The sequence below is a fragment of the Rhinoderma darwinii genome, chromosome 5 (assembly GCF_050947455.1).
Source record: "Rhinoderma darwinii isolate aRhiDar2 chromosome 5, aRhiDar2.hap1, whole genome shotgun sequence".
NCBI lineage: Eukaryota > Metazoa > Chordata > Amphibia > Anura > Rhinodermatidae > Rhinoderma > Rhinoderma darwinii.
The window spans coordinates 44,794,743-44,803,856 of record NC_134691.1 but is presented as its reverse complement, the minus strand read 5'-3'; the positions used below and the strand labels follow the sequence as shown (position 1 = coordinate 44,803,856).

Sequence of the window (9,114 nt, the reverse complement as noted above, 5' to 3'; positions counted from 1 at the left end):
GATGCAAACGGAAGATAATGTTTCACACTGGCTTTCCGTTGCGGGGTTCCACGATGGAAACCTCCGACGGAACCCCTCAACGGAAAGCCAACACTGATGTGAACAGGCCCTTAGTGTAAGGTAACGTGTACTCTTTTGTTTAATCTTGATACACCATATTAGACTTTAAAAAAACAAACAAATGTACAACACTAAACTCGTATTTTTCGTACACAATTTCAGAAAAGAAACATTACACCTAATAGTAATAATAGACTTGACACAGTTCATGTTATTTTAATATTTTAATCTGAATCTGTCATACTGGTATCTTGGGGTAGATAGTCTTCATCTTTATAGCCATCATTTTTATCCAGAATAGCATCACTTTCTGTGTCAATGCTTTCTTCTAGTATCCCAAAAGCTTCTTCAATAGGAGAAAGTGGTATGATGTCTTGAAAGTTGATGTCGTCTTCTTGAAAGTCGCAAGTCTCTTTTGTCTCAATCTGTATAAGTGCCTTTTTTTTTTGGGGAGAAGAGAATTCAGAGCTACTTACCGTTTTTGGGCTGCTTGTTTTTTGAAAATTTGGGTTAGATTTTAAAGTTATTGGAGAGAGAGAAAGAACATCACTGTTACTTGAAATTTCTCTCGATGTATCTGTTCCAGAGATGTAAAAAATCATCGCATTTAATAGGGTGTAATCTGTTTGAGTAGACACAGAACACTGCTTTGGATGACACTCAGAGAGACTTTCTTTGCAAAAATCGTCCAAGGCAAGATCTTCACTGGTCGAGGTACCAGCAACGGCATGATCAAATGGTCTCTTCATTTTTTTCTTCTTTCTGTCCTTCTTCAGGGTCTCTTCTATGTAACACTTACCCTCTGGAATTTGTTGGAAAATGGTAGGCAGTGCATCTTGACGGAGTGTTTGGCAATGTTTGGTTTCCTTATAACAATCTTGGCTGAAATGTAGTGAGCACATGCGGAATTTTTGGCACTTATCTTCAATTATTGTTTGTATCATTTTGTTGATGTCTGTAAAATTCTGACCAGTTTGATTTAGCCATTGTTGTATGCGTTGTGGATCCTTTGGAAAGGAATGCAAGCGGATAGCTATGCTTTGATCCTTTCTGCCTGTCTTACTCAGGCAATTGCTAATAACGCATGAAGGCATTGTATTTATCTGTAATCGCAAAAAAAAGAAAATTGACTGAAATCTATTGAAAAAAAAACCATCAAATTAAGCCGCATGCACACGACCGTAAAAACACCCGTTATTGCGGGTCGTAATTCCGACCCGCAATAACGGGCCCATAGACTTCTGTTAGTCACGGGTATCTTCCCGTTTTCTCACGGGAAGGTGCCCGTGCCGTTAAAAAAATATAACATGTTCTATTTTTTAATTTTACGGGCCGTGCTGCTATACTTTATAATGGGAGCACGGCTCGGAAAAACGACCGGCTGCCCGTGGCCGCCCGTGCTGGTAATTAAGATTCGTAATTACCAGCACGGTCGTGTGCATGAGGCCACAAACGGTTAGTTGTAAGAAAGACACTTACCAACGTTTAAGAAAAATAAGTTAACGTTTTTACCTTGGTAAGTTGATTGGTTGACATGTGCGATGTTATCTGTTTCAGTATTGCATTCAAAATTGTTTAGAATATACTTACCAAGGCCACAACACATGAACGAATGTACGTCCTAAGATTTATTGATTGCCTAGTGTACAAAATTAATATAACAATTAAAAAATGTTTGATACGTTTTCCAACGTTTTAATGTAGCCTCAAATTTTTTTAAAACTAGTACTTACCTATTTTTTATCTTTTGTAAGTTTCAAACTAAGATAGAAAATGTGATTTGCTGTACTTCAAGTAAGCAGAATCCAAGCTGGAAAAAGGGACACAATGTAACATTTCAGTACATGACATAACTACATAACCAAGAATGCAATGCAAGACATCACTACATAACCAAGAATGCAATGCAAGACATCACTACATAACCAAGAATGCAATGCAACACATCACTACATAACCAGCAATGCAATGCAACACATCACTACATAACCAAGAATGCAATGCAAGACATCACTACATAACCAGCAATGCAACACATCACTACATAACCAAGAATGCAATGCAACACATCACTACATAACCAGCAATGCAATGCAACACATCACTACATAACCAGCAATGCAATGCAACACATCACTACATAACCAGCAATGCAATGCAAGACATCACTACATAACCAGCAATGCAATGCAACACATCACTACATAACCAGCAATGCAATGCAACACATCACTACATAACCAGCAATGCAATGCAAGACATCACTACATAACCAGCAATGCAATGCAACACATCACTACATAACCAGCAATGCAATGCAACACATCACTACATAACCAGCAATGCAATGCAACACATCACTACATAACCAGCAATGCAATGCAACACATCACTACATAACCAGCAATGCAATGCAACACATCACTACATAACCAGCAATGCAATGCAACACATCACTACATAACCAGCAATGCAAGACATCACTACATAACCAGCAATGCAATGCAACACATCACTACATAACCAGCAATGCAATACATCACTACATAACCAGCAATGCAATGCAACACATCACTACATAACCAGCAATGCAATGCAACACATCACTACATAACCAGCAATGCAAGACATCACTACATAACCAGCAATGCAATGCAACACATCACTACATAATCAGCAATGCAACACATCACTACATAACCAGCAATGCAATGCAACACATCACTACATAACCAGCAATGCAATGCAAGACATCACTACATAACCAGCAATGCAATGCAACACATCACTACATAACCAGCAATGCAATGCAACACATCACTACATAACCAAGAATGCAATGCAACACATCACTACATAACCAGCAATGCAATGCAACACATCACTACATAACCAGCAATGCAATGCAACACATCACTACATAACCAGCAATGCAATGCAACACATCACTACATAACCAGCAATGCAATGCAACACATCACTACATAACCAGCAATGCAATGCAACACATCACTACATAACCAGCAATGCAATGCAACACATCACTACATAACCAGCAATGCAATGCAACACATCACTACATAACCAGCAATGCAATGCAACACATCACTACATAACCAGCAATGCAATGCAACACATCACTACATAACCAGCAATGCATAATATATAGGCCTATACACATCTAGGCAAGCATACTATAGAATTTACACAGGGAAAATCAACATGAATGAACATTTGAACAAAAATGAACTTCAAGACTTAGAGTTACATACCTGAAAAACTGTGGTTGATGTTGTGTCCAGGAAGGAAACGATGTCCAGCGTCCTGCGTCCTCTTTCGTTGCTGGAAAACATTTATTATGATGGATACAATACGACGAGGGGGGTGTGTACCCGCGCGGCGCATGCGCAGTTAAATATTTCAGGATGAATGAAGCAGGGAAGTGTGGTGAGGCACGCATGCGCGAGATGTGAACCGAGAGTTCGGCAATTAGGGCTGTACAGGCAGAGTACGTGGGTGGAGTCAAGATCGTGAGTCACAAAGCTAAAATGAATTAGCATAAAAGGCGGGAAAACGTTTAATGGCTATATTTCGGGCAAGAAGAAGAGGAAGGGAGAGAAGAACACATCAATGCACGATGGACAGCAGCGGGCACTACAGGGTCAGGACGTTTTAAAAGGTAAGATGGTGATGACAGGATCCCTTTAAGCATCCCCCATGTCATATCACTCACTACCGATGCTCTGGCAGGAAGCGTATTTCCGAGCCAAAAAGCAGAAGTCTGATTGTGTTTCAATAACCCCTTCTCTATAGCTACATGTGGCAATCCCCCTTCAGCCTTTGCCAGTTGTGTCCATCTCCCAAATTGTATTGCATTGTAATATGAAATTAGGTCTGGCAATGCCAATCCTCCTTCAGTTTTTTTCCTTATCAATTGCTGATATGCGATTCTAGGCCTTTTATTATTCCACATAAATTCAGTGAATAAGCGTCTAAATTTTAGGAAATAATACTTCGGAATGTCAATTGGCAAAGTCTGAAACAGGTATAAAACTTGTGGTAAAATGAATGTAGTAAGGAGATTTTTGCGTCCTATCCACGACATATATGGGATGTGTATTTTGTTCAAGTAATTTTTAATTTTGTAGTACAATGGGTCGTAATTCCTGGCAAAAAGTAAGTTTGGGCTAGCCGTAATTTTAAGTCCTAAATATTGCAGTTCGGATTTTTGCCATTTAAAAGGTGAACGTGAGCTAATTGTCAATAAAATATTGTTAGGTAAGGTTATATTTAATGCTTCTGACTTCTCATAATTGATCTTGAAATTTGAAATCCAACCGAATTCTTCAAAAATTTGTATGAGATTTGGGAGGGCCACTACAGGGTTTGTCTAATTTTAAGTAAGAGTGTTTCCATTACCAAAACGAATAACGTGGGGGACAGAGGGCAGCCTTGCCTTGTTCCATTTTGAATAGGGAAAGGATCTGAAAAGGTGCCGTTCACCTGTATTCTTGCTGTAGGATTTTGATATAAGGAGAAAATCATGTCTATAAGTGTTTGGGGGAAGCCAAATTTAGTAAGAGCAGCTTTCAGGAATACCCAATCAATGCGATCGAAGGCTTTCTCCGCGTCTGTCCCTAATAAGATCAAGGGAATTTTGTGTTGTCTAGCGTGGTATATAGCATGAACCGTTCTTATGGTATTAAATTTCCCTTCCCTCCCTGGAACAAATCCCACCTGTGCCGCTCCAACCAATTTAGAACGGTAACCATTAATGCGTGTTGACAACATTTTTGCCCACCATTTCAAGTCCGAATTTAATAGGGAAATAGGCCTGTAACTGCTGCACTTTTCCAGATCCTTCCCCTCTTTTGGTAGAATGGTAATGTTGGCCATTAAAGCTTATTTAGGGAAGGTAGCTCCATTCAGCAGGGCATTACATAGTGACAAAAAGTACGGCATTAGTGTGTTTTTAAATTTTTTATAATAAATTATGGGCAGACCATCCGGCCCAGGGCTTTTCCCATTTGGTATGGACATCAGAATCTTTTCAATTTCAGACATAGTGAATGGAACCACTAACGAGGCTCGTTCTTCTTCTGACAAGGAGGGCGCTTCAATAGATGTTAAGAATTTTTGTATGGCGTCCGCCTGTGGGGTCCTACTGGCCTGTATAGGATCTTTTTTAATATTATACAATTCCAGATAGTAATTCCTAAATTCCCTGGCAATTAGATCTGTTGTGGTGAGTTTATGCCCTACCTTGTTTTTGATGGATGAAATGAACGTTTTCCCTCTTTGTTTTTTAATGAGGTTTGACATTATTTTGTTCCCCTTGTCCCCGTGTGCATAGGTTTTATACTTTAATAGTTGAAGGGTTTTCGCCGATTTTACATTAAGGATATTCTTTAATTCCTGCCTAAGGTGTCGTAATTCAGCTTGTGCTGACTCCAACTGTGCACATTTTTGTATATTTTCCAGTGAGGAGATTTTACCCAACACCTGGTTGATAGTTTTCATCCGTTCCTTCTTAACTCTAGACCCCAAGGCAATGAGTTCCCCTCTTATAACAGCTTTATGTGTCTCCCATAGTATAGGCTGAGAGATAAGAGGATCATCATTAACCACAAAAAATTCCTTCAACCGGAGTTCTAAGGCGTCAGAATCTTTTACATTTTCTAGTAAAGTGTCATTTAGCCTCCAGTTCCACCCTCTCATAGGGAGGTCTGTCAACTTAATTTTGATAAAGATCGGTGCATGGTCCGAAATGGTAATGTTACCGATTCCGGAAGATGTGACCGCAGGCAAAAAACGTTCTGAAATTAGCAAATGGTCTAAGCGCTGATATGACTTATGTGGGGCTGAATAAAAGGAATAATCCCGGTCGGACGGATGGTGTATTCTCCACACATCGGTCAATTTTAACCTGGTTAACAACATTTTTAATCTTCTGCGGGTCTTATGGGTAATATGTGATACTTTGGATGTGGAATCCAAGTTCGGATCTAATACCATGTTAAAATCTCCTCCTACTATAACCATTCCTTCAAAGAAGGGCTGAAGAGAATGCAATACCTTCGTCAACCACTGCGCCTGTCTCACATTTGGTCCATAAAGATTAACTAATGTAATTTTCGTGTTCAAAATAGTTCCTTTGAGAAATATATAACGACCACTAGGATCACTTTGTGTGGCTTCATGAACAAAGGGTATTGTGTCTCGTATCGCTATTGAAACCCCTCTCGAGGCACTATTATAAGAACAATGATACCACTTGTCATAAGGCTTAGTAGGAAGTGAAGGGAGCTTATTTGATTTAAAGTGTGTTTCTTGTAAGAAAATGAGATCAGCACTTTCTCTTCTCAACATGTTGAAAATCTGACTTCGTTTCTGTGGGATGTTCATGCCTTTAACATTAAATGATAAAGTTTTAAGCGAAGCCATAATGAAGTAATACAGTGAGACAAACGCAGTGATGTCTAGGCACGGTCACGGTGTAAACATAAAAACTTAAACTATATACATATATTCCTGTGGAACTATCCACCCCGCAGCGAAGAGATCCCAGAGGAAGGGCAGAAAAAATTCCCGCACATCCTCTAGTATCCACAATTGCCATCAGTATCTCCGTCCTGGAGAAAGCACCTGGATAAGGGTGGGGGCGAGGGGGAGGAGGGGGAGACTGGAACGCCAGAAAACAAGGTTCCACCTCCAGAAACTGTAATATCCACTTTAAGCTCATCGACAATACTAAAGTAAGAATGGGCTGTCCTCTCCGTCCAACTCACTATATTAGTGTAAACCAGCATATCTATATTGCATCTCATTTTATCACAGTATAATCACTCCTAACAGCTCAACAATGTTCAACACTGTCTAATCGTGAGCAAATATACTATAGCAATGTCTAATACCACTGTATCTACCCCTATATAGCAGATAATAGTACACATATTATATGAGGACATTTGAAATAGACCATTTACTTATGTAAGGTACAAAGGGATCTGCTGCTTTGAACAAAAGCATTTCAGTAAACACTCACGCACTCCCTAGGATTCACCACTTATGTAGTGATGGAAAATATTTTCATCGCCCATGATGAGCATTTCAATCAGCCAAAGCTGGCGTTGGGTGTTTCCGATATCGCGGAGACTTCATCCTGGACGCCACCTGCCATCCTGTTGGCGACGGTAAGTATGGAAGTTCTGGTATATCCGATGTTGCTTGCACAGGCAGCCATGATGGGATGTCAAGCGGTGAAATGCCCAACTTTTCCCAGAGTTTAGGGAGGTCATCTGGGGAACGAATGATGCATTGTCGCCCTTCTATCATGGTCGCTAAACCGAACGGGAATAACCACCGCACCGGCAATTTCTTGACACGAAGCATGTCTGTCACTGGCTTTAAGATCCTCCTTTTAGCCAAGGTACTGGGTGCTATATCTTGAAAAAAGAGTACTTGTGTCCCTTCATACAGATACTCCTGTCGTTCCCTCGCCGCTTTCAGCAGGCTTGATGTGTCTAGGAAACTCAGCAGGCCGCAAATTACATCCCTCGGCGGTTTTTTCGGCGCAGGCTTTGGTCTCAGCGCTCTGTGTACCCTCTCCACCACCGTCTTGTCGGCCCTCTCTTGACCCACGAGGTCAGCAAAGATCTGTGTGATTACTTGGGGCAATGTGTCTCCTGTTACTGCTTCAGGGAGGCCCCGCACGCTGATATTCCGGCGGCGGCTTCGATTTTCCTGGTCCTCAATCATCAAATGAGCCTTATTTATGTGAGTCTGATGTGAGACAAGCATGTTGGAAACGACAGCACTGTGGCTCAAAATAGAGGTTTGCGTTTCTTCTAGGGATTCCACCCTTTGCCCAATCTGTTTAATATCCCCTTTTATATCCGCCAACTCTTTCATTACAGGGGTGATTGCTTGTGTCAGTACCTTTTTAAAGTAGGAGCGTGATAGCGTGTCTCTGTCCCTCGCCGGTTCTGAACAGGCTGCAGAGCTATCTCCCTCTGAGTCATCATCTCCAGCCTCGTCTGCATGCTGTGCCGGCGCCATTTTTTCCCGGGCCGCAGGAGAGGAAAGTTTTTTCTTCAGGTATTTGTCCATTTCGGTGAATTTCTTCGGTGAATTTCTTTGCGAATTTGCAGCAACATTTTCATATTTGACAGGTAATTCAGATGTTGTGGATATCACAGCAGACTTGCTGCGGACTTCAGCCTCTGCAATGCATATGCTGAGATCCACAGTGAAAGTCCGCTTCTACTCCGCAATAGAATGAGCATGCTGCGGAGGGGGAAATCTGCACCGCAGCCTAATTTCCGCACAGTTATTTTCTGCAACGTCTGAACGAAGTTTCCTAAAAATGTATAGAAAGACATGTAAAAAACGGCTGCTGCAGAATTCCAATGCGGACTGTCTGCAGCGGAATTCAACAGCAATTCCGCCACGTCTGAATGTGCCCTCACAGCGGACTTGCCACAGATTTCAGTTTTTGCATTGGATAAAAACCGCAGTGAAATTCTGCTTCTTCTCTGCAATGTAATGAGCATGCTGCGGAACGAAAAATCTGCACAGCAGCCTAATTTCCGCACAGTTATTTTACGCAACGTCTGAACTAAGTTTCCTAAAAATGTATAGAAAGAAATGTAAAAAACAGCTGCTGCAGAATTCCACTGCGGACTGCCACGTCTGAATGTGCCCTCAGTGTGATTTTGGCCTTAACACCTTTAGGGTATGCCCAGACGTGGTGGAGTTCTGCATACTCTGTCCGCATCAATGCCGCACAGAATCTGAGTTGCAGATTCTGTTGCGGCTTTGCCTAAAATGGGCATTAAATTGATGCGGACTAGCCGTTGCGTACTGAGGTGAAAGTACTTCCATTCTCTCTATCAGTGCAGGATAGAGAGAAGGGACAGCCTTTTCCCTAGTAAAAGAAAAAGAGATTCATACTTACCCGGCCGTTGTCTTGGTAACGCGTCCCTCTTTCGACAACCAGCCCGACCTCCCTGGATGACGCGGGAGTCCATGTGACCGCTGCAGCCTGTGATTGGC

At 41.4% G+C, this 9,114-nt stretch overlaps 1 long non-coding RNA gene across 1 annotated transcript; it reads right to left on the bottom strand.

Moving 5' to 3' along the window:
* Window positions 1-294: 294 nt before the first annotated feature.
* Window positions 295-1,872, bottom strand: LOC142652383 (uncharacterized). Its single transcript, XR_012847839.1, has 3 exons — window positions 1,794-1,872; window positions 1,651-1,699; window positions 295-1,163 (listed from the first exon to the last, which is right to left on the bottom strand). It is a non-coding gene; the product is annotated as an uncharacterized LOC142652383 (long non-coding RNA).
* Window positions 1,873-9,114: the final 7,242 nt, after the last annotated feature.